This window comes from Corvus kubaryi, unplaced genomic scaffold (assembly GCF_017639235.1).
Source record: "Corvus kubaryi isolate FWS band 111438036 unplaced genomic scaffold, C.kubaryi_AGA036_p1.0 133, whole genome shotgun sequence".
NCBI lineage: Eukaryota > Metazoa > Chordata > Aves > Passeriformes > Corvidae > Corvus > Corvus kubaryi.
Window position 1 is genome coordinate 35,492,882 of NW_024580667.1, and position 27,140 is coordinate 35,520,021.

General features: G+C 41.1%; 1 protein-coding gene across 5 annotated transcripts in view; it reads right to left on the bottom strand.

The window, feature by feature from the left end:
* FARP1 (FERM, ARH/RhoGEF and pleckstrin domain protein 1) overlaps positions 1–27,140 on the bottom strand; it is a 204,294-nt gene that overhangs the window by 176,441 nt on the left and 713 nt on the right. Inside the window, exon 2 of one of the 5 annotated variants that reach the window (XM_042043406.1) lies at positions 26,181–26,272. The exons of the other annotated variants lie outside the window; for them this stretch is intronic. The gene's annotated coding sequence lies outside the window, so the exon portion shown is untranslated. The remainder of the gene's footprint in view (positions 1–26,180; positions 26,273–27,140) is intronic. 5 annotated transcript variants of the gene reach the window in all.

Below are 27,140 nucleotides of genomic sequence, written 5' to 3' on the forward strand. Positions count from 1 at the left end.
AAGTATTTCACAGCCCACAGCTTGCTTCAGACACAATTGCAGGCTACATCCAGGAGCATGAAGCCTTCTGAAAATTAGCTCTTGGATCTCAAGCTTATCAAGAGTTTAACCATTTCGTGGGTGTTTAAATCACTTCTAACAATGCAGGGAATCTGTTGAGAACTGAGTCCAGTTCCTTAAAAGCAGGAGGCCATCACCATCTTGAGCCACCCTTCCCTTTCAATATCTGCAAAAGGCAAGGACAAGAGCTTTCTCAGACAGTGTAATAGACAACAGTGCCCTGCAGTAGGAGAACTACTACCACAGCCAACAAATAACATAAAGATTGTTACACGGGGAAAATGCAACTAAATAGTTACACTTGTGTCGTACGTCACAAAAAGGGAGAATTGCATCTTTACATTATGAACTTCTGCTTTGCAACATTAATCACATTCTTTAAACAGCATCTGATCTATAATGATATTCCAAGTATTAAGATGTGTTGCCTTATGTGAACTCTAAAGAAAGCAAATCACATGACTGGTACTACCTTGAGATTCCAGAAAATAGTATCCTCAATTTTCATAACTCCTGAATATGAATATTTCAATTCCTACAAGGTCTACAAGTGAAGCATCTGCCTTCAAATTACACCTCATTATCCAGACAAAACAAACAGTATAGGATTTTCTGCTTTTGACATTGCTTTCACCTCACCCCCAACTTCTTTACTCCTGTAGATGCACCAGCAACCTGAAAGCTCCTCCAAATACATACACCCTCTGTCTCTGATTCCAGCCATCCACCACTCCCAGTCACACACACAGACACACACCCCAGTCTCTTCATCTTTCAACAGAGGAGGTAAGCTCTCATACAAAGCTCCGCACAATTCAGGAGCGTGCAGACACAGAAGCTTTCCCATGTGCAGCACACTGGTGCCCAGGGGGCAGAGCAAGGAAGCGGCTGAAGTGTTGGAGGGAACAAAAATGGATGTAAAATGACACAAGCATTGGACAGATGGGAGGGGAAGGAGATGATTGTCTACTGTGCATTGATGTAATATTACGCAGGTTGCTTTATTTTATGTAAATCCATGCATAGAGTATTTTCAGGGGTTTAAATCACTACAGCAGAAAGGCGGTCCACTTAAAGAATATGTAAACATCTGCCAGGTATGGAAACTTTTCCCCTCTAGCATCAGACAGGATTATATTTTCATAGGGTCACTAACATGGCCTGGCTCTGCAATCTGGACTGGCCTGCATGAAGCAGTCTGCATTTCTCCCCAGGGAGCACATGACTGAACACAGATGGTAGTCATGCTCTCATCCTTGGAGGAACTCCTTCAGTTTGAGTTTGGAACGGGACATAGAAAAAAAATCACCAGATGTGAAAAAAATGCAGTGCTAACCCTTAAAACCAGGAACCCCTGTATTTTATGAAAATCCCAGTGTGCATCCTCCAAAAGGATGGCAAACTCACCTCCACTCTAAGAGGAAGAGACGCTCTTCAGAACAAAGTAACAGCCAACCTGACCCACCTGTGCCCCAGATCCTGTGCCTTGTACTGGTGAAGAACAAGTCAAGGCAGGTTCCTGCCCCTCTGGAAGGCTGAAAAGGCACATTTCTCTCATCTGTACTTGGGGGCTGCTCTTCTTCTGCTCTCCAGCTGCCAAATCAGGCATATGAATACTGCAGAGTATCTCAGGGAGGAGCAGGGAAGCATAGGCACAATAGGCAGCTACCAAATGCAAAGCAGCACAGCATACAAGCAACAGAAAATACTTCAAAAAGTTTAATCTGTTCTGGATAGCAGTCCTACCTTAAGCAGTCCTATCTATCTGGTACCACCTTCTTCCTAAATATACAAATTTTGTCCAACATGGCATATAGAAAAAGGAGACACAACCCTGATCGATTCAGAAACACGGGAAAGTCTGAAAGTATTTACAACCAGTAAATAAACCAAGAAGAGAAGGAATTAGCAATATACTGCAGCCCATTCACTGACATATTTGTACCCTGACATCACATCAGCCCTTCTCCATTCAGTCCCTACTGAGGAAGGTCACATCAGCCCTTCTCCATTCAGTCCCTACTGAGGGAGGTCAGGGCACCCTGGCCACAAAAGCAGCAGCAGGAAGAAAGAAAAGGCCTGGTACCAGCAGCAACACAAACAAACAAATAAACTTACTGCAGTTTCTCTTGAGCAGTCATAGAAAAATGGTGATGAGAAATGGATCAGCAGAACCAACACCTTGCTCACCAAACAACCTACTAAGAGACCACGCTGGATTTTTCCCCTTTGCAATTCAACCCAGAACACTTTCCCTTTGCTCCAAAACCCCACACTAAAAGATATAGTTGATAAGGCTGCTATGGGGCTATTTACTTGCTTTCCAACATAAATAGGCATGCTGTGAGCCTCAGGAGTTGAACACTGAGTAAAGTATCTTCTCCCATTAGCTTTTGGCCCAGCAATTCAACAGGAAGCAATGCAGGAAATCCAAGGCATCGATGTGATTCCAACCCATGCCCTTCCTGTCTGGGGAGAGAGATCTAAAAGCATCTAGGACTCCTGCTAACAGAAGCAGTCAACACCTATGTTGAAATCGGGGGGGGGAAGAAATTCAACTGTCCAGCCCGAAGCTAAATATAGCTTAGCCAGTACACATCAGAGGAGACCGTATTAATTGCCAAGCTGTGTTCCACCTCCACTTTTCTGACATTCAAAGACAAACAACACTGCAATCCGGAGGTAGTGAAGCCATGCCCAAGCTCCAGGCATGCCAGCCAAGGCTGTATAGCTCTAATGCTGTCTCAGCAAGGACACCAAGAATGGGAAGCAGAGGTCACCCAGTTTGCCTCCCCTAGCTCCTTGCAGCTGCAGCCCAGGCATCACTGTACACAAAGCAGTATTTTAAAACTTGTCCTGCTAGTTACAGCCATGATCCCTAACCTGTCTGCAACATCCTAGCTGTGGGGTTGCAGGAGACACAGGAAAGCTGCCAGCTGGACTCTGGAAGAGGATGCTGTTCAGGCAGCAGTGCAGGCTGCTCAAGGCACATCATCATGTACTCTCTACACTTCCCCTGCTCAGCACAAGGCAATGTCAAGGTTGTAATTATCCAAGGTATCCCCAGGATGGTCCCTCACACATCTCAGATTATTACACCGGTTTGTAATGAGCTGCAGTCTACCAGAGTGGCACTACTGAAGTGTAGGAGACAGGAGCAGAAGGTAATAGCCAGGGAAGTCACTCCCCAATGTATTAGACACTGCAATGAACTTTCCTCTTTAAAATAAAACATCAAACAAATTTGCCTGACCTGTCAGTCAGTAAATCCACAACAACAAAAATGTACAAAAAAGGAAGTTACAATTAGTTAGAGCTGGGGGAGGCAGGGAAGGGAAGAGAATATTCTTCCCTGAATCTATTTTTAGGTTACATAAGGCCGTCTGAAACCATGGCAATGAACCTGCTATAAAATCCCCTTGCCAGCTCGATGTTTTGTTTCCTTACAGACAAGGACTCATGAGTACATACTATGGATTAAATGGTCTAAACCAGAAATGAATAAACTATCAGGCTACTGGAAATGCATTTGTTGGTTACGAACACTACTGGTTAAGAGAGGCAGGAGCAGCTGGTCACAGGGACCAACCCACTGAACCACCCCATGTCTCATAAGCAATCCTTTACAGCCCCAGTAAACAGCACTGAGGTGGGATCAGCCTCCAGACCACATCACCTCCACCACCCTCGACTTCTGGGTGCATTTTGACATCATCAAGCACACCCTCAGTGCCCAGATTAATTTTTCAGGCCGGGCCCCCATGATCCAGCTGTGGAGGTCCATGTCCCCATCCCACCAATACCTTTCTTCCACCCCATCAGCAGTGCAGTGCTGGGGCAAAGGCTCAAAGGAACAGGTGATCTGGCAGCACCACTGAGACAGCAGGTACCCAGCACCTGAGGGCTGCAATTGCTTACCCAGTTACTTTGGCTAACTGTACACAAAATTTGTAAGAACTCTGTAAAGAGTTTGCAAGCCTTCCAACTCCAAAGTAGAGTTTTTGCAAAAGAGTTGTGGGCTTGTGCTTACTGAAGCACAAACATTATTGCATGAAGTGAACAAAGACTTTGAGTCTGATCAAGTTTTTATCCCTGCTATTCAGATATACTCAACACAACTGCCATCAAAGAAAGGAAGTATGTCAGGCTCCACACTCCTGATAAGCTGATGGAGAACACCCCCTCTCTCTTCCACCCAGGATTGCAAGTAAAAACTTTGGTTTGTATTCTAGTTGGTTTAAAAGAGGAAAATAACACCTTCACAGTTATCCTACCCTACAACTTAAACATGGGGTCCCATGCTATTCAGTGTTGTGCAAAAATGGGAGCAGCCAGCTGGTAAAAATGTGCCTCAAAGATACTTGATTCCAATGTATGTAATTTCTTCTAGTCCTTTTTATTCAAGAGAAGGAACAATAAGAAAACAAGCAGATAGTTTAAATTTTTTTACTGTATACTCCCTTGGCTTTGTAAAAAACAACAAAACAAGAAAGCTGCAAGAAACAATACTTCGCTCTTTTGCCATTTAAATGAGAGTAAAAAAACCTACCCACAGCTGAAAATTTAGATTTTTCAACAATTTAAAAGAAATATTTCAGCGCTAATAAGTTCCACTAACAACTTTACATCTGCTGCCAAAATACCTCATCCTACATTTCTTATGTGGTTGGTTTTTAATCTGCGGCCATGCACACCAGTTTGGCTGCCAATCTGTGCTGCTTTGGAGGACTGAAACATCCTACAAAGCTCAGCTCTGCCTTCACAACAGCTTTGCTTGGTATGTGGGGGAGGAAGACAGAAAACATACCTATCTCAAGACAGTTAATTAGGGACCCAGTTCTTTAAAGACTGACATCCCAATTATATTTTGATTCTACATGCTATCAAATTTTCTGCATGTATCAGAAAGAAGGGGGGAGGAACATGCATAAGTCTGTAAAACTGTTACTCGGAACATTAAAAGAAAAAAAACCCAGCCAAACACATAAAGGTAAGAATGCTGAAAACATCAGAAAATGCAGGATTTCTTCTCTGCACAGACCACAGAGGACAGGTAGTCTCTCCTGCTCAGTGCTGTTACAGCACACACATCACCCAGGCGGTATCAGCTTCCAGCATTGCTAAGCAACACCACGCCACATTACCTCAATTGATTCAAGGCAGGGAAGTTGATTCAGGAGCCACTGAAAAAGGCAGAATCTAGATAAAAACTGTTGCACAAACCTCACACACACACAGAAGCCAGGATCCTGCAGTCAGAGCAAAAAGCAATTAAGGAAAACCATGGGGACACACACACAAACTGAAGAACAACAAAAAATAACCACATACATAAGACAGAAGAAAAGGGGAAATGAAGTAGGTAAAAGAGAAAGAGAAGAGCACTGCTGTCTCACCTCAAGTATTCTAAGACTAGAACAATGAATTACCTCTTTCTTTACAGGGAGTAAAAAGCAGTAAAATAGCCAGAAAGCCACTAGAGGCATAGAAGGGTAAGTCTGATCCTCATTAAAAAGAGAGCTTGCACATGACTGAGGAGCTTTGTTACAAATACTGAAGATCAAATGGCAGGAATTAATATGAAACATTGAATTGTGAAATGCTTCAAAATCAAAACACACATTAACCCTCCTGAACAATAAACACCTTACCCTTAATTTTGATCCTAACTTCTATTCATGTCTTAAATATCTGAAGAGTTGTATTTAAATCCTGTTATGAATACAATCCAAAACAGAACAGTTTACATTAGTATAGTAAATAAATTCATTATCAATGCAAAAATTTGAAAAAGCCCATTTGTGTAAGTCTTTTAATTGAAACGGAGATTTGTTCTGAGTGATAAGAGCTGTATAAACAATTACATTCAACTACACTGTCCATGCAAATAATTCATGCAATAAATGCCAATTTATATCTATCTATATATTATTATTGCCATGGCTTCTGGACCTGCAAAAAGAGGTGCTCCCCCATGGCTGTATACTGCTGCCTTCCAGCAACCTCCTCCCTTCCAGCTCCTGTTTCTCACATGGGAAGCACTGAGGGCACAGAAGGAAAGTCTGCTTGCCTACTGAGCAGGGCCAAGGGACAACGGAAACAAACTGGCCACTACTCTCCCAAAACTTAGGAAAATGCAAGGTGTGTATGGGAGCGAGAAGATGGTACAGGCACACAACTGTCAAAACCACAGCACTATTAGATCAGACTCCAGGACCAACACCAGGCTACCAGATTTAGATGCTACTTACCCAGAAATTGTAAAGGCACTTCAATATACCACTACAGAACTATTAACCACACTGCCCAGCTTCCCTCTAAAACAAACTTCAAAAAACAAGATATAAAAAGCTGAGGATGTGCTGCCAATTTCAATAAAAGGACTCCAGGGAAGAACAGGCTGGTAGCTCCAGGCTCACTTCTACACTGAGAAAGTTGATAGAAATTGCAGAACAGATTAGCAGGTATGCAATTAAACATGATAGAGGAATGTCATCATTGCACGACTTCCTCTACAAACTTGCCATGACATATATAAGGAAGTGTGGTATATATGATACGTACAACATGCTTGGATGTCTATCTAACAAGCCTTTGACAATGTCTCTCACCACAGGCTTTTAAAGAAATTGAACTGTCATGGGATAAAATGGAAAGTCCTCCTGTGAACTAACAATTGGTTAGATTAAAAGTAACAGCACAGGAGTATACAGCCAGTTTTCACTCTGGTTTTGCATTTGTGCTACTCAATATATTAATTATTTATGTGAAAAATGGAGCAAGCGGCAAGATTATAAAGTCAACTAACTGTGTAGAGCTGCAGATAGATTTGTCAGGTATTTATTTACACACACCACAGTGTCACAGCCAGTATAGTGAATGGAAACCTTGGAGTCACCGCAATTTAATTAAAGTCAGGAACTACACACTCAGAGATGACAAAGTTCAGTGCTGGTTGCGAGAGCAAAGGGAGTGCCAGGAGTGAGCAGCTCAGGGACACCTGACGGAGAACACCACAGGAGCTCTGTACCTACAGCTGTTGCACCAAGCAATTTTCAGAGAATCATTCTGCAGAGCAAGAAAAGATTCAAAGAGTGACAACGATGGGAGGACTGAAGCAACTTTAACCTGAGGAGAACTAAGCAAACAAGTGCATTTAGATAAGGGGGAAAGATGGATAAAAAGACAGACATAAAATGGTATTACATAAAATGGTATTACAGAGAAAGAAAATAGGAAATCATATCTCGGAATACATGAATTAGGCAGTAAAATATGCAGTTTATGAGGCAGCTTGTTTAAAAACAAGAGGAAAAGGAGGTACTTTTTCCATACCACAATTAATGGCATTGTCACAGGATGTTATAAAGGCAAAAATTTAAAATAGATTAATACATAGTCAGATGTTTTCACAAAAGAAAGTCTGTCAAGGATTGTTAAACAAAGGAGTAGACATGACTTTCTTGCTCAAAGTCCTTGAACTACAGCTTGCCAAAAGCTGGGAGGGATCACTGTTTTACTAACATTTTTCCCCATAAGTATTACTACTATTATTAGAGGTGGAATGCTGGGCTAAGCCAGATCTCTGCCTGGAAATATCAGGGCTAAATCATTGCATTGCTGGAAAACCCCATCTTTTGAGAAGGAACATGCATAAGCAGCACCTGCTGAAGCCACAAGTCAGACAAAGATTTGCTTCCTATTGGAGAGCTGCACTTGTTTTGACATGTTCCTCTTACATGAACACAGCTATGCTACATGTTTCTGGACTGGGTTAGGTGTAGAAGGTCTGTAATTTTGCCTACCTTGAACAATCAGATTTACCTACTTCTGTTTTGTGGCCTGGTATTAAAAACCTCATTAGAGCTGAGTTATACAGGAGAAGCTTCTGTCCCCCATTTGAGGTGGCTGAGCTCAATTACGGTGCTGTGCTGGTGAATTTGAAAGTCATTTGAGAAGTTGCACAGTTCCCAGAAGTCAGTAGCAGAAGGAGATGAGGAAGATAAAGGAGGAAGAAAGAGGCCACTCTACTTCTGCACAGATTCAGAAACTGAAGGCACTACAAAAGAGCATTAAAGCTTGTTCTACCTTCATGTCCCCTGCCATGCCTGTAGCTCTCCTCCCTAAAATGGCTGTCAGGCAAACTATCAGTCTGGGAGATGTCAAAAAAATGACCTCTTGATGAGATTTATGAGGCAATAACAGATTTATGCACCCACTCATAACATGAGATATTTGCCCACTTGCACAGCCCTACCACCACATTATAAACACAATTATAGTTCATGCAGAGCAGCTACCCTGCTGCATTTCTCACCTCCTGATAAAAACAGGCTTAAAGTGCCTTAAAAACAAAGTATATAAACTTTGGTTCCCTTACAGAAAGTGATCTTCCAGCGAGAAGTGAATTTGCATTTTTCAGTATCACCACCCATTTTGAGCTCAAGTAACTAGAAAATATTTAGACCGTATGTATGTTATTTCTCTCGGGAGAAACTGATTGAGCTGAAACCCAGAGAAAATCCTTCCCTTGGGAAGGAAGATTCAACCATGCAGAAATTCTCAACTTGAAATCTCTTTTCAGATAGCAGGATAATCAACAAGCTCTCTCTTGCTTTGTGCATTCTTGCTCTGCTTCACACATTGCCTCTTATACTTTCATGTTCTGCATGCAGGCACACAGAACTTTAAAAAAAAAAAAATCAAACCTCAACAAACAAACCAACCTGTTCCAACACTATTGGGTTGCCATTTGAGCTGCCCCATAAGTTCTACAGTACATAGTGGCTTTCCTGTTCTGCACAAACCATTTGAAGCCAGGGGGACAAGAGATCCCCTTCATCCACTGTCCAGACTCTCACCTGTGCAGCGCTGATTATGTGAACCACATAAAACCACAGCTGGTTCCTGCTGGCTCCCATGACAGGCTTGCAATGGAACAGCTGCCCACATTTTCCCTCCTCCACCAAAGATAACACTAGCTCAGGCATGGTATGGAATACATCTGAGCTGCATGTTAAACAAAGCTTAGTCACTGATATGCCTTATGCTGCTGTGCAAAGAGGTCAACTCTTCATTGAGATATCAGCACCACTTGTCAGATGACAGTAAATCTGTTACTGCTTATTTTATCATGTTTCTGGGCTTCCTTGTCTCCACTCAGTGATTATCCCAAAAATTTCAATACTGGCACTAAAATGACTGATTTAGTGACTCACCCCTACTTCTCCACTGTGATTTCAAAACAGTGCCACTTACCAAAGTGCAGCTCCATCCAGAGCATCAACTTCACACAACTGCCCCCCGCCTCTTCTGATGACAGTGTTCCCACGACACTGCCTTATCTAGAGATTATGCAAAACCATGAAAGTGTTTGGGCTAAAGCTCTAGTCTAGCTCTTTGTACCTCATTTCTCTTTGCATAACTCTGAACTACCACTAATTCTGAGACTATTTCCTAAATAAAAGCAGCACTGCTTTGTTTTCAAATAAGCAAAACCAGGCATGTCTCCATGAATTAATGTTTCACTGGTACTATTCTATAAGTTACCAGTGCTAGATACAGATCAGAATATATGACTCCAGATCATTTAGTAGCAGGTAAATTTTATTCTGGAACCACTTTTAGGCAACCAGTCAAACCAGACAGAAACAGGCCATTAAAATGTGTGACCTGTACTTTCCTATACACACCCAGAATCATGCTGATTCAGTCATGCACCACCACCTGGGACTTTTATGGCAAGCATAACACCTTCAGGAAAACCACCAGACCTCATTAGTATGGTCAACTGTTTAGTCCAGACAGAAGATATCTGAAAACAAAAGGAAGATACCAGCTTTTCCCTCTCAGGCCACTATTTCCATGTTCCATGTTCTCATGCTTTCAGCATTAACTTTTCTCCTCTTGTAAAAAACATATGGTTAGAAATCAGCCTTAACAACTTCCTCGGTATTACAAATCCTTTGAAGCTATTGTTAAGATATATTCATCCATCTTGGTTTTTTTCACCACCTGAAATTGCTTTCACGTTTCCAATTTCAGCAGCTTATGATCCCTGTATTTTTCAAACAAACCCTACAAAGAAACAGAAACAAGTATCAAGTAATAGCTAAACAAAAACTAGAAAGGTCCCAATAAGGTAAAGATAAGGCCTGGATGTAATCACAAGGGAAGCAACTGGGTGAAGGGAGAAGAGCATGAAGAAACTCTGCAAAGGCCCATCACATCACCAAGAACATTTCTTTACCCTCAACTTCACTAAGATCTGAAGGCAAAACAGCCTTTGACTACAAACGAAAGTGGCATCTGAGCACTGGACTGAGCTCCCGATGACTCTGAAAAGGAAAGCTCAAGTACAGCCCTTCCTTAAGCATATATGAGAATGTCTGAGGTTTCAGTCTCGCCTTTCTGAAGAAGTATCTCTAATATTACAGGGTATCCTTTGATTAGACTTATAAAAAAATCTTCCTAGTCTCTGCAAAGGAAAAGAGAGCTCAGAATCATGAAGGCATCTACTGTTTCTTATGTAAATGACGTTTTGCTCTAACAGGTTTTTAAATAAACTGTCTGCTCCCTTCCTCAAAAGGCTGAAATTATGACAGCAAGGAAGAAAAGTAGAAAATAAGCATGCCCACAACAGCATACAGTTTCCAGGAATTGTGGCTGGGAGGAGAATCTGCTTGTAGTTTATTTCATTTTCCCCCCAGCATGTGAAATGGCAGGAAATGTAAGTTCCCATGTGTAGGGGACAAGTCTCTTCTGAATACACAACCAGCCATGCACAAAGCAGCCTGCAGGGGAAAATGAGGTGAAAATCTCTCAGAGACAAGCACACTGAAAGTGTATCATACATCTCATAAGATGTTGAACTTTCCAGACTAGCATTAGTAGCAGTAGCACCATGAGCCTCGCTTGGAAAGAACCGGTTATTTTTCTGCAGCAAAGCACATGTAATAACAAAAGAACCCCAAACCCAAACAAACAAAAACACTCCACCAAAACAAACCAAAAAAATCCCTCAAAAGCCAAACTTTTTATGCATGTGTCCTTCATCATTTAAGAAAGATAACTTTATGTTGTAGTCTGTGCTTTAGCAGTGCTCCTTTCCACTCCTCCCCATGATTTAATACGTACTCTACTAGCAGGACATGAAACTTGGTCAAGTAAAAAAAAAGTTTGAAAAAAGACAGCACAAGCATATCTTTTAAATTATTTTTAGATAATTTCTTAGTTCAAAAGGAAAGATAAACAGAGGACTAAAGTCATTACTGAAAACTAAACACATTAGGTAGGAACAAAACCTTACATTAAAACTGCTGTTGCCATTTTCCTGTAGAAGTCCATTTCCATCAGTGGAAATTAGATAAATCGCAAATATTCATTCACAATCAAATAATGTGTTTAAGTTTACTTTGATATCTCTTTTTCCACAACCAGTAGATTAAACAACATTTACACTTTTTTTCAGTGTTATATTGTCTTGTTTACATGTACTGCTCCTAAATCTTTTGTCTTAGAAATTAGCAGAGAACTTGTTTCTTTATACCAAAATGCCAATTTTACCACAGCACTTGGAAGGAACTAAACTTAGATCACTAAGATGCCTTAAAAGTCAACTCTAAAAATGCATCAGGGAAAAAAAAAACCAAACCACAAAACTTTACCAGAAACTTTACCAGAAAACTGATTATACAACAGAGAGATTAGGTTTCAAGACCATAATTAATTTTTCAATTCACTAATATTCAAGTTTATGGAAATATCAAGAAGTTCCTTAATTATCTAAAAGCCACTAAGCTTGTGAGATGCCTAATTTACGTGATGTCTTCAGTTAGATACCTGAAATTCTTTGTGTGTTTCAAGCTTTAATGCACATAATCCTAATTTTCTGCCAACTCTGCAAAAATAGCCTGTAAGAACGCTGGAACATGGAGATGATTATCCAGGAATAAAGCAGCAGGTGTTGGAAGAGAGCCCATTTACCTAATGAGAGGCATGGGCACCCCTCCAAGAAACGCCACCTGGAATATTTCTGCTGGGAAAAAGGGATGTTTCTCGAAAATCAAGGGAAGGCTGTACAGAGGCAACTTATGTCAATTTTTCAAGTACTTACGGAACGGTACCAAAAAGGAAACAATGACTGTGGTACCAGCCGCAAGTCTGAACTGACCAGTTCAGGTTGACTCCTCAGGGGAGGCGTGAGAAATCCCTGGAAGGTGTGCAAGCAGCCAAGCTGCACACAGCAGCTCATATGTAGCATAAAAGGTCCACACCAGAAAGGACCTGAAGACCTCACTCTATTAAAATAGACACTTAATACAAACTAGACTGTTCTCTAGCCTTGCAATGATTTTGGTAAGCTCTACTTGGCACTACGAGATTACAGGACTAGAACTCCTTTTGCTCAATAACTGTACAACAGTACTGAAAAACTATCAACACACTTCATCTTTGCAGTAAGGGATGATAGATATAGGCAAGAAATAAAAATGTAAAGAAAAATGCCACATGAACACTATGTGCTGGTGTCTCACAAGCTCTAATTCTCCCCTTCTCACAGAAAGATTTCCCTGGATCACCTCTGGCATGCTTAGGAAAACCACACTACTCTCAGCATATGGAAGGTAGCAAGGTCAGCAGGAGCATCCCATGGATGGCAGATAAACTGCTCCTGCCCTTCAGTTATCAGCTGTGTTCAAGGCCAAACCCTGCAGTTTCATCACCCACATTTTCTCCTGGGCTTGCTCTGATGGATCCTGGGTTTCATCCCCATTTACTAAACTCATACAGTTTTTCCTGTTTCATTGCCTCACAAAGTTCAGCCTTTAAGTGAATTACACTTCTTTGTTCACCAAGTCAATTTTCAAAGAAACTTCGAGAAAAAGCACTAAGGTTGCTACTAAACAAAGCAGGCACACAGTCACAAACTTGACATTTTCGTCCTTCTTACAATGAAGTGTGAGTCTTGCAATTACTAGGACTAGTTAGTAGTGAGCTAGGGAATACTATGTGTATGATTTAGGAGGCTTATGGCTCTGTTCTCATCTCTCTAAAGTGCATAAGATGAGGAAATGGATAACAAACAACTACCTATGAAACCACTAGGTCTTGTAAGTTAAGGAAAAAAAATAGGGTTTTTTTTTTTAATGGAAGACAATGTAATGGGGAAAAAAAAGCATGCTTATGAGTATTCAATCCTTTTAAAGTCTTTTCCCCCCAGTTAGTAAGTTCTAAGCATGAAGAACCAGCAAAGCAGCCAAATGCAATATTGCTTTAAGGGAAATAAATAGTATGTTACCACAGCCCTCAGCTTGCAAAGTGACTCTGACTTTTTGCATGTTCTGCAAAAATAAGATACCCTTTAGGCAGCTCTCTTAATGAATTCATTCAGTAAGGAGCCTTCAACATTGCATTCATTTAATAAAAAAAAAAAAAATCAGTGGCTCTCTCAGTAACACCAGGAAGCAGAGAACCTCTGTTAATGGATATAAGGAACAGTGACACCTTACTGAATTCCTGTAGTAAAGTCAGGCTTGCTTCAAGGGACTTAGAATGATCTGAAGTAATGAACTCCTTATTAAATACAGTTTTTAAAAACAAGGGTGACACTTTAAAGCTTTCGTAGCCTAACAGGCCTCTAACAATCTTACAAAACAGAATCCATGCTCAACTAACATTTTTGGTATTTTAATCCTCTATTTTGTCTCTGGCATACCCAAGAAATTCCAAGATATGCTCCTGCTATCCTCCTGCAGCTCAAAAGCCAGACATACTAACCAAAATAGGTCATCATGCCTTCCTAGCACAGATAAAATGACTAAGCATATGGCAACAAAAGGGAACCTTGAGGTTATTAATCATGAACTGCTTCAGCTCAGCATAAAAATAATGAGTAATTACACTTCAAGAAAACAAATGAATTTAATAATTCCTGTATGATGGAAGACAGCAGTTAGATAAAAATTATTAAATTTCAGAAGAGAGACTGACAGATCTAATGCCAGTGGTCCAGTAAGTAGGTTACTCATGATCTTTCTGGAAAGCCAGCTGCCAGGAAGACAAACTCCTACACTGTGAGTCCTCCTGAAGTGCTCTGTCCCACAGGTAACAACTCTGTGTTCTAGAAATGGACAACCCAGGGCAGAGAAAAAGCTTCCCAAGGAACAGAGGAGACTGACACAGCTGAGCAGCAAGGGAGCAAACTATCTGCAGATTAATGAAGTGTGGGACCATGTAAGGGATGTGGTCTGCAAGTCGAATGGGAAGTTTAAAGATTTAGGAAGAACTGGAGCAGTTTTAAACTGTCCAGTTTACCAGCAGGAAAGATCCTCAACAGTAAGATCGTAACCATGAAGTAGATTCTTCTTTTCCTTTTAATGGAAGTAGTGGTATTTCAGACATTTGAAAGATGCCTGAACAAAAATTTGAGTCCTTATAGGGAGCACCCTTGAACTAGATTATGGATACAGAAAATCCCATTGCTGAGATCCTTGCTAACACTGGCTCAAGCCTGTAGTTACCTAAAACTTGTCCTGTAGTCAGTCACTGAAAGTACATCTCTGCAGGCAATGGAAACAACAGGAAGCTCATCCTACAAATCACTGAAAAAAATTAAGCAGGTAATATCAAGGGTAATTACCATTCAGAATGTAAGGGACTGTCCATTATAGAGTAAAAGGTAAGTGTTTACTGATCAAAGTGTCTCATATGTTACATGACAGAAAAAGATACTGAATTGTAAATCCATGGGGAAAAAAAAAAGAGACTATTTCTCTCTATGGAAAAAACTACTGAACAATATATATATATCTAAATAAATCAGATCATTAACAGTCATATACTTTTAATAGTTGATAACTGTTTCAAAATCACTGCATTTTTTTATCATACATACAGAACAAAGTGTATGTAGACCTTACATAACAAAGAACACAATTTTTTTAAATAATTAAACTGGAATCTTGTGATGATCACAAAGAACATTTTTAACTGACTGTATTCAGCCACAGGGGAGAAAAAAAAGCCTTTAAAACATCCATTAAGATAACTGTCCAAATCTGGGCTTGCCATTTGCAGTCTAAATCATACCAATCATATACAAGATCTGTTACATTTAAAGGCTTCATGCCAAAAAAACTGAAGTTTTATTGGGCTATCAAAATGCCAGATGAGCCTCCAAGGATGTGCATTCCTTCCTTACTGTTAAGAAAGCTGTAGGACTAATGGAAAAAGATTATTATCAAAACTTACATACTTACACTTTTGTTGAAGATACAAACAGCTAACAAGTTCCAGGACTCTATCCCAGAAGTAGTTTCGGCTATAAACTAAATGGAACTTAAAAAACATACATGGTGTGTCCTTCTATTACATTTACCTTATCAATGGAAAAGATGAATACTATGGATATTTGTTGGAACCCTGGGTTCTGAGAATTTCAGCCTGTCAGTGCTGAGAGGCAGTGATCCTCAGAAACACACTGTAATCGATCCAAAACCCTGGGAAAAGCTTCCTAAATTGTGTGGTAACACTGAGGTTGTTGCTGTGTAATTAAAACTTCTATCACTGGGTGGAATATGTAGAGATGTAGAAAATTAGGTTTAGGGAATAGAGGTAATAATAGGTTACAATATGGAGGATTTGGGGTGTGGATATTCTTCTTTGTCCTTCTCCTTCTTCTTCACAAATCTAGGATTTCTGCCATTGGGTCAAAAGTCCCACATTGCAGGACATGAAAAGTTAGTAACTGGGTTGTAAGTAAAACCAAGTTACTCGGAGTTTCATAATTGGTTAATTTAGACTTTAACAAGCCTTGGAAGTCAGAACTCACAGCCATTTTCCACCCTGTTACCTTGGAGGCACATCCCGTGCAGCTGTATTGTAGATGAGATATAATAAACAACTACGTCCGAACAAGAATTCTCGGTCTCCTGCATTTTAATTCAAACTCTGAGTAAAAGAACTCACAGAACAGCAAAAAGAGAAAAACAAAAAACGGGAAAATTAATAGATATTATGGATAAATATGATGGAATGCCATCACAGATAGTAACTGCATTTAAAAAAAGGAGAAATAAAAAACATGGATAGAATTTAAGAAGGAAAACAAGTAAATGCTGAATAAATAATCAATATAGCCAGGTTTGGAGAATACCAAATAATCCTTACTACCTGAAAACCTGAAAAAAGTAGCATCAGTAACATCCCACCTTCACTAAAGGAATTATTCAGATGGCAGACTCTTCTCCCTCTATTTATAGTAGAAAAGCCATAGATTCATTCATTTCTAGTGATGAAATACATTTCCCTAATCAGCCTTGCAAAGGCAACAGTATGGTTGGTTTTGGCTGGGTTTTTTTTAATAAACTGCTGTTAAAACTAAGACAAGAGGCATTGTTCTTCCCAGGCATGCCAACAGCAGCACACATGAGAAACAGAAACCGAATCACAGAACCTCAGTTTACATCATGCTTTTCTTTTACCCTGAAATTCAGCCTTATTAATCAATCAGAAAAAAAATCCCATAAATACTGCTAAAACACTAAGAGTCTATGCATATGGGAATTTCATGAAGGGGGAAGAAGGGGAAATAAAGGGTGGCCGAAAGGAACTGGCAGAAAGAAATGGGTTACTGTTTTTCCCTCTAACATGAACTAATTGCATACTGGGTAAGGATAATCCCCCATGACATTCCATGGGTTCAAAGGTCAAGACTTTTGCTTTTCAATTGTCCCCATCACACGTCATTCTCTGAAGAAAACAGTCTGAAGCTGTCCCATAGCACAGATGCTCTCTAATGCGAGGGTTACTGATTCTAGCCCTGCACACTGAAATATTGCACCAGGCACACCACAGCGCTCAAGGTGGGCAGATGAGCACACAGCACAATTAAACAAGAAATACAAACAATAAACACAGAGCCAAGAGCTTCTAAAAGCTCTTCCAAAGTCTATTCCAAAATAGCAGAGACATGCTACTAACACAATCTCATTCACTGTATTTAAAGTACTCTTTTCACCTACATTGTTGTGTGACTTTAATTTAAAACCAGAGCTCCTCTCTCTTGGTGTTTTAAGAGCATCTACGGAAAACAAGACTGGCACCACTGGGAAAGCACATAGCCAAGTGGGACCCCTGTATCCACATGCTCAGCTACAGAGGAACCACTCCAGCCACTGCACCAGATATTAAAAATCTTTGTTTCTCAAACACAAATACACATATGTGCGTGTATACATATATAGATATAGATATATATGATAGAGCCATCAAAACAAGGACCTGGGCCGTTGCTATTGCTCCCTGCAGTCCTCTAGAGCACAAGCAATTTGATTAAACTTCCTCAACAGGAGAACACTAAATAAACACTGTAAATTAAAACTATGCTGATGATCTAGTTGCAATTACTTCCAATTGATTTGAGTCTTTATTGTTCCCTCAAGCTTTAAACTTTGTAGATAAAAAAAGGATCAGGCCTTACTGGAGGAATACCAAAGAAGGAGTTATGAAACTTTCTTTAAGCACATTCAAAAGCAACCAGACTAGCTTGTCCTCCTAACAAAATTCCAATTAAATTTAACCTGGAAGTTTAGTGAAAAGAAGAGGCTATTCCAGGGTTTGCCATAAACAAGCAAGATAATGCTTAGAATAAAGTCACTCACTGGTTAACATACATACATACATACAAACCAGAAATTGCTGAGGCGTATTTTATTTCACAGAAGTCAGACACTGTCAAAAGACTCTAGGAAACTTTTACCCAGCTAATTCAGTATAATCCAGCTCTCAGGCATTTCAGCCTTTTCTGAGTTGAGCCAAACTGTCACTTGATTGCAGCAGGAAACATATGCACACAAGTGAAGTGGGTTTGTTTACTGTGATACAAATATTCCATGAGAAAACAAAAGCAGATATTCTTATTCCACTCCTGGAAACTCCTCTGGAGAAAAATCCTGGAGTTACCTGCAGATTTTAAAACATCTTCTTAGGTCCTGAGATAGATACAGATATATAGATATACAGATATATAGATCTATAGATATCTTACTAGGTTGGTTTTATAATTAATTTTCAGATATTAATTTCATGAATAGACTCAGTCTCCTTATAAGAGCTAGAGCTATTACTCTGATTAGTTTTCTCTTCCATGTCTCCAAATCACATTTTCCTTGCCAAGCTGGAACCATTCTCAGATCACCTTTTTTCTGAAATTCTTTCTCCCCTGAGGTTAGCCCAAAACTGCCACAGATACAAGGCTTTAAAACCTCTAGACACATTTTACATTTTTCTGTAGACATTTTTTAGATGTATAGCTACCATTTTCCCTTCATGGCATACATCCAAGCCTCAGTTCCAATCCTGGGGCGCTTTTAAGAGATAACTTTGTTCAGGTTAGAGGAGATATTTTGTTTTGACAAAAGCAGGCAGAAAAGTACAATACAGACCCTTCCTCAGGACTTTTTCTATTGAATTATGTTTACAACAGAATTAAAATTTTTTGAGCTTTGTTGAAGGACAGGCATTATTTCAACCTGCAGCTATAAATATCCTCATATCACACTGATCTTGCACAGAATTCAAATACAAGGATGAAGAAGCATACCTAGCTCTCGCAGTTATTTTCTTTACATGACACAGGAAGGGAAAAATGTAGTTCTGTTACTTATAGGGTTTTTTTAAAGCAGAGAAAATGAAAAGTCTACATATCCTGGTTCCAGAAAAATAAATTCTTCTGAGCTCCCTCTTCTCGTCAGATGTAGAAAAACATACACACACTCTACTCCATCACAATGATGATCGAATTTTTCAGTCATACACTTGCAGCATGCTGCTATTAGTCCCTAGCTCACCTCCATCACGTACTTTCTCTTCATTCAAGAAGACAGGAATGGCTTCCCTGTGTTGGGTTTTCTGAAGCAGAGAGCTACCATCAAGTGTTATTTGCTTGTCCATTGCTTCAAATGATCCTTGAAGCGTTATTACAACTAGAAACTGCTCCAGTGATTCCTCTGGTGCCTCAGTGTGCAGACACTGCACACAAAATTAAGGGAGAAATGTTTGAGTCCAGGGCATTGCCCAATGGATAATTTCTTGGTTCAGAATCTGAAACAGTTCTTGATTTGCACTTAAAAAGCTGGACAGCTGGAGTCAAAAATCATGCAGACATCCTGGCTCTTGCATCATCACTTCGGTACCTCATTAGATAAAGACACACTATTTCACGGCTCCAGGAGGCATTCCCAGATAACTGTGGGAAATTGCACTTGCTGTCAATATGGGCAAGGTTTCTGATATAAATTTCACTTTCTGAACAGTCTTCATTACTGCCACATTTATTTCCTTCCCCCCAGAGAGCCACCATGTAAAAGTGCTCACTTGTGGTGACCAATCAAAAATTGGTTTCTACCCAAGCAACACTCTTCCCTCAGCGGCTGCACGGCTGGCTCCACCACATACCCTCCGTGGGTACGTGTGGGTACCTGCCGGACTGCCCGACCCCCCTCCTGACACTGTCCTGTTTGCTCCCTGCTAATTAGATGGCAGGAGGCTGCATTTGCTCCGAGCAGTACCTGTGTGACCACCCAGCCACACTCGTGCCGCAGAACAGCTGAGGGCAACGCAGATGACCTCCAGCAACAGCTGCAGTGATTTGAGTCTCTCCTCTATCCACCACTTAGTTTTTAATTAAGCTTCATTGTTTGCCTAGCATGGCTGAAGTTGCCTACCCGTTTATTGAGGTGCAGACAGAGAACACTCAGAAAAAACGGTGCACCACTACCGTTCAAGCCTTAATTGTAAACAACATGAAAAAAATATTGAGATGGAAAAGCCTGCCCCATAAAGTTACCACCAACAGCTTTTCCTCTCCCACAGGTCTGTCTAGAAATTCTTCTCTTAGAGGTTCACTTCCGACTCACATGTTTTAATCAAATGGATCCTACACCGTTGGAATTGTGCCGTTTGTGACTTATCCCAATATTCAAATATTACTATTAAAAGCAGAGCTGTGAGCAGCACTTAATTAGAATGCCTTCTAAAACCATTTTTACATTCAAATGGCAGAGTCAACTTGCCCTTCTCTCCACTGCAATACTATCACACCATCTGCTTTGTCCTTCTTTTATTTATTTATTATATTGAGGCATTTTGAGGGTATTTCCTGCTAGCTTCAAGTTCAGTATTTATTGACCACACATTGTAGGTATACCTTCCTTTTTGCTCACTTTATGGTTCTTTTAATGGTTTCTAGAATTTTCTCTTTCATAGTACTGAAAATTATGCTCAATATTTTGAAGGACACAGGAGGGAAAAATGGCACTCTGCACCAAAACAGTAAACAACATTATTTTCCACATTACAACAATCAATTCAGCCAAAATGGCTAATGAACAACACAGGTTACAATGGCATAACCATACAGCTCATCTTCCCACATGTACAAACTAACGCCCCTGTTTAAAAAGCACTACTGAATGTTTAGTGTGTTAAAGGCAAACATAATGGCTTTAGGTCTTACAAACACAACGTAAAACAGAGATTTTCAGGAGGAATTCGCACCACGATAAGATAGGAGCTGAGGTCCTTAAACTGAAGAAGACTGAAAATTAGCCAAGGAGGCTAATTTAACAGATTCACACAAAGTTTAACTTCTGAAATGCACTGAGACTATTTGGTTGATAAAATTATATACACTCTTCGTTCTCTAAAAGGTACAGCAACTGAATACCCCCTTCCCATTTCTCCCTTTAGTATTTTCTGTATTTTTAAGAGCCTGAATACTAACAATTTCCTGGAAAATAGGAAACTCTTGAGAAAAAATAAATAAAAAAACAACACCATTTCTGCAGATTCTTACTTTTACAAGAGCTTTACCTTCCTTTTTAGCCTGGATGTTTGAGAAAATAACCTCAGGCGGGACAAACTAAACAAATCCTACTTTTTCTTAATCTGAAAAAGACACTGCTATTATACACCACAGCAATAGCTGGCCAGAGACTTCTCAGTTGTAATCACTGTTATTGCAATCATAAGACTGAAGAGAATTAACAAAATAAAACCAAATCAAATTAAGTTCACTTTGATGATAAGCCACAAGCAGCAGCAAACTCCAGAATAACTGGAAATACGAGAGAGATGGACAGAAAAAAAAATACTTAATCTCCAAACAACATCCCATCCTCCCTTGCCATAATCGTAGGAAGACAAGGGTGGCCAGGGAAATGCTCCAAGTCTGTCTGATACCTGCTGTGATCCCAGAGTCTCTGAATTATGTGAAGCCCTCTTCCAACTGAACAGTGATACCATCACATCCTCTTTTCCTCTTAGAAATTTAAGATTTATGTTCACTTATTTATTAATGCAAGGGAGAACACCTCCTTTTTAAGTAGCATTAAAGTCTGCTTGGGATTTCTGCCTCTTTTTGTGCAAGAGTATGTTTTAAACCCAACTCACAATGGAAAAAGGCAACTATGGAAGACATACTTGCCATTTCATACAATTTGATGGTATCCTTCCCCTCCCCTAAACTTTCAGGCCAAAATCAATGCCACATAAACCTGCTGAACAGGAAGCCTAATTATTCTAACATGTGCAACCAAAGCGATAGGGAGTTTCTCAGTCAAACTGATAAGGAGAGCCATAAAAGATTAATGAGCAGCCTGCCAGTGCTCCATTGCTGGGCTAGCAAAGGTCCCCGTGGAACACCTTTGGTATTGTTCAGTGGAGAGACAGAGGCTGGGACTCGTCCAAAAATAACACTCAGAGATTGAAGGAGTGAATGCATAACATCTGCAGGTCAAGTTCTTAATCCAGGCACAGAAATAAATTACTTGAAAGAGCGTAACCAACAGAAAAATGCCTGATGTGGCGCAGAAAGAGCCAATTAAACGCACTCGGGTTACTGAGCAGATAGACCCTTTGTGCTATTGCAATACACTGACAAGTGTCTTCTTGACCCATGCCTGTGGTGCAGGTGACAGAAAATAAGGGCCCTTGATTAAGGAGACACAGTCGTCAGTATTATTAGTGACCAGCGATCAAACTACTGGGACTGCAATAATCAGGCGTGAAAGACACAGAAAGGCAGGCCAGTGGTGGCCAGCAGAAACAGCAGCCCCAGCTCAGAAAAGGAAGCGTCCAACAATACCAACTCCCTCCTGTTACTGCTAGGGTTTCCAGTTTACCAGTAAGTCATCTTCTGACCTACAAAAATGTGTGCTCTTCCCTATCAGTGTTTTGTGTGAGACAACCCAGATGCCCAAGTAGCTTGTCCCTGAGGCAGCGATCCCATATTCCCTCTGTATACAGAGCACAGTGCCTGCACTCAGACACAGTTGTTTCAATCAAGGATGGCTTGATCTGGTATCTCTGTTCAGAAAGTCACAGCTTTTCCTCAGATAAAACTGTCCATGTGACACATCATCTGTTGCTGAATTTCTGTAATACTTTGTGTATTATACACCTAAATGCCTTGTGTTATAGAAATAGATGCTCTGAAGAAAGCTCCTATGCCTAGGGGAGATGGGGAAGGTCCCCTTTGGTCGCACAACTTGGCCTTTTCACTTCTGTGTTACCCCTAATGAGGGTGAGAATTTGAAACAGCAATTTAGAGAGCCTTACAAGACAGCAGGATCACATGTCAAATGGGAGCATAATAGTTTCTTAACATACTTCCATTATGGCAAATTCAGTCACCCTGCAAGGTCCAAACCATTACTTTTCCCCTACCCCAAGACAGCATATTTGGAAGGAAATGGGGATTGAAGTAATTGTTAACATTGCTACTCATTTGATAAATCTTGTGCCATGGGTCAGCAGCCTCCAGCACTGATGCAAAGGTAGCCAAAAACCTGATTTTAATGGTACACACCAGAGCAGAGCGTAGGCATCACCAGTAAGGGAAGCAGTGTCTCAGCGACACAGCCTCCCACCTCCTTCCAGTGGACTTTTACCACTACACCTGATTTATAACCTGGGAAAGAAAACATTGTCTGCAAACACCATCCCTGCCTTACACCAAAATATCACCCAACCCCCCAGTTTTCCTCATGCCTAGTAACAAATGTGTATTGTACAAAAAAATCTCCTGTAAGCCTCAGCATCCAGATTTCATGGCTTGAGAAAGTTCTTTTCTCCGTATTATACAGTAACACAAAACCAGCTTTTGCTGTACAGACTTTACTGCGTAACACTGAAGGGCACACTACAAAAATCAGTTCCCACACGAGGTCAACAGAAAACAGAACTTTAGCACCTTCTTGAACTTCACCAACAAAGCTTCATTTTATGTGAGTACCAGCTAACAGACACACCATTCTTTTTTTTTCTTTAAGTCCTTTTTGACAACCAAACATTAGGAACAATTTCCTCCATTTATATTTCCAGAATAAAGAAAAAAGAAATGTAGTTGCAAAGGATCATCCCTGCTTCTCAAATCCCCCAAAAGGCATATCGTATTTTCCTTTCTCATAATATTTAATCAAGTCTACTTCATTACAGACAAGGTCAGAAAGCTCATCATGCTGCAACTGATGACAAACAAGATAGTGCCCACAACCCACAAAGACTGACCTAATTGTCTGATTTGACTACATTTCTGCAGGCCAAATGTACTGACATTTTGCACAAATTCAGAGCTGACTTGAGCCTGATGACCTTTTATACCTCTGTAATTAGTCTTCTGTGCCTTTACAAACAGAAAAACAAGCTGTTCCTTTAACTCTCCTGAGTTCAGCAGTCCATCTGTAAACTAGAAACTTCACCATCCACTCAGCCAGTCAGAAAAATACACCAAAAAAAAAAGGAAAAAAATAAAGAAAGAAAATACACAAACTGCAACCTTTCAAAGTCATGAAATTGAGCCTTGTAAGGGCCTTTTAAGATAAACATGCCAATTTCTAAAAGAAGAAACAGAAAAAGCAGAACAAGTTGGTGGACCCAAATTCAATAAACAGCATTTTTATAATGCTTTTCTAAAAAAGACAATATAAAATAAGGGCACTGGCACAGACAAGAACCATGAAAAAACAGTTGGGGGAATAAAATCAAACCAGAAACCAAACCCAGTAAGTTTAATCCCTAACACTAACAGCACAGCACGGAAAGTACAATGCTAATACATTGATTCAGCACTAGAATTCAACCAAGATTAATAACACAGAGGTTTAACTGCTGAAAACATCCACTAAGAGCTTCATTTAGGGATATAATCCTACAGTTACAAAAAATACTTCCTAAATATGAATGTAAGCTTAAAAGGTGAATTGAGTCAATCCTCTGGAAGTTCTGGATCCAGATCCCCACTGCAGTCAGCAAGATGCAGATCTGAGTTTCCCCAAATGGAGCGGAGGGGAGGACAAGGTCAGAGCACTGACCTGCACTTCAAATTCCAGTATCAGGAAAGAGGGACGACAACCACTGACAAGCAGGGAACAGCCAACACACAGTTTTCCACCTGTAAAACCTGAGGGGACGCACCCAGCTGGCGATGAGCGCTTGATTCTTTAGCCCACTGTCAGCCCTGGGATTTCTCTGCCCAACAACCAACTTGTCCCTGCAAACACTATGAAAACAGCAGAGTCCTGTGGACCACCTTCTCCAGGTTCATGCCCTAACACATCCCAGTTTGGGTGCCTCCACAGCAGTCGATCCCTTTAAGAAAAGCATGCCCAAGAGCAAGTAAAGACTTAATGTAAGGGTATTTCAAACCAGAGAAGCATTTTTTTGCATAGCTCCATCAAGAAGCATACATAATCTAAAAATCTGTCAGAACTGGCAGCCTCGTATTCATCAATGTCAAATTTTTTAATATATATTTTTTTAGAAGAGCTGCTAATTATCATCATATATGAATTTTTTAAGTGGAAGTTTAGATTTTTCACTAAGTTAAATTAATCTAAACATCAGCTGGGAAAATTTACAGAGTAACTCTATAAATTCAGAATTCTCTGTCTGAATTTTAATTCGGAAATACATCTCATGGGGCAAGTCTTTCCTTTTTCTAACCATCACCTTTAGGTGGCATTTCCCCTTAGGTCATTTACCTTCCACAGTTTTATTTCGAAAAGTTTGGTTACAAGTAGCATGTTTAAAGATATTGATTACAAAATGATTAATGAACTGTGTCAACCTTGGGAAAAGAAAAAGGAAAAAATCCAATTTCAAGTCCAGCCATTAAATAAAAGTCAAGCTTGGCTATTACACATTCAATCTCATATCAACTTTTGACATTCTGAAGTTCCACATTACCCTTTGCCAAATATTCTGCCCACTTTCCTAGTGTGTTTGGTTAGTTCAAAAAATAGACAGCAGAAAAAAAAACCAATTTAATTGACTGTACGAGACAGTGCAAAAAACAAGCTGAGAAATACAGCTTTCTATCCCCTTCCCATGATGACAAGTTGGCCCTATTGCCAACTATCCCTTCCACAGGGATCCACAGTTCTACATTTGAGCTTAATTCCGTGGGGATAAAAGAATTTGCACCGTGTTTGGCCTGATACAGCCACGTCTAAGCTTTCAAAAATAGCCATCGTAATTCAATGTATTACATATAACCCCTCATCTTTGTTACTTGCAAAGGAAAGGAAAGAGAGTCTGCCAAATCCTAGAGCAAAACCATATCTAAGAGAATGAAGTTCTGAACTGGAAAGCACAAACGCTTGGCGGGATTCCTGAGCCACAGAGTTGTTACCCTTTGCTGAGCACACTTTGCTGAGTTTTTACCCTTTGAAGAGTCAGGACACTTCTGACACTGGAGAAGGCCAGAGCAAAGGGGGAAGACCAGCTCTTGCCCAGCCTCACCAAGAACCCCGTGCGCACATCATGTGCCCGGCAGGGTAAGTACGAGCCCCAGGGAGCAGCGCAGCGGGCACAGCACACACAGCTCCCGTCCTGTCCTGTCCTGCCTGTCAGCCAGACCCGAGTTTCGAGACCCCGGCAGGTCGGACACGTGAGGCACAAGCTAAGAGGATTTCATACTTTCTTGGCAAGCAGCATCATTTCTAAAATGCTCAGATCCACCAATTAGCTAGGTATCACAATACTCGCATAAACATCCAGAAGGAGAGGAAAGAAAGGTCTTAATTCCAAGAAAACTTCTGGGGCTTTTCTTAACTGACCTCCTTCAGAATTTTATTTTTGTTGGCTTGATTCCAACATCAGCTGCCCGCTGTGAATTGGAAGCAATGCATGGAGCAGGAGTCAAAAGTATCTGGGAGATATGAATAACACAACAGCTGATCGATGCTGTTCCTTTAGAGCAATCACCTTTCCACTCTCGAGGGACAAATCTCTTTGAAGGTAACCCAAGTAAGAAGGCTGCGACCGAAAAAGATATGCTACGCAGTAATTTCATGCCGGCAGTCAAGCAAATCCAGCAATTTTAAATCAACTCCACGGAGTTTACGCCTGCTTTAAAAAGAGAGAAAGCAGCCGTATCACAAAAGCTAAGGCCTACTGCACATGAGCTGCCGCTCTGGAAATAAACTGCAGTTTACTCTAAACTTTCCCCAGCGGTTCCCGGCTGTCTGAGGCTGATCATAACGAAGAGAAGGCAACATTCGGTTTTAAACTGGCGAACTCTCCAGCTCGAACACGAGCAAGGTGATGGCAGAGGTGTCGAGTACACCAGGCTGGAGCCACTTCTGCCTTCCCCTGGGTGTGAGGGAGGAGGGAGGGAGGGAGGACCGGGCGGCTGCAGTCGCTACAGCCACTCAGGAAACCCGGGGTGGTGGCCCTGGCCGGGGACGAGCGGGAGCCCGTCCCGTCCCGGACCGAGGCAGGAGGGAGGCGCTGCCCTCGCACGCCCCCCGGAGCGGCACCTCCCCACCGGCTGCCGGCCGGGGCTAAACCTTTCCTCGGGCCGTCCCTACAACTCCGCCCGACACCGCACGTCCCTCCAGGGCTCCCGCCCCGCCGCCGGGACCCGGGGCCGGGTCCCAGCCCGGGGCGAAACAAAAGGCACGGAGCTGCACTGCCACCCGGACTGCGCCCGGCTGCGGTAACCTAGGGACGCGGAGGGCGGGCGGTCCGGGCGCCGCTCTGCGCGGAGCCTGCCCGCGGATTACCCGCGGTAATGG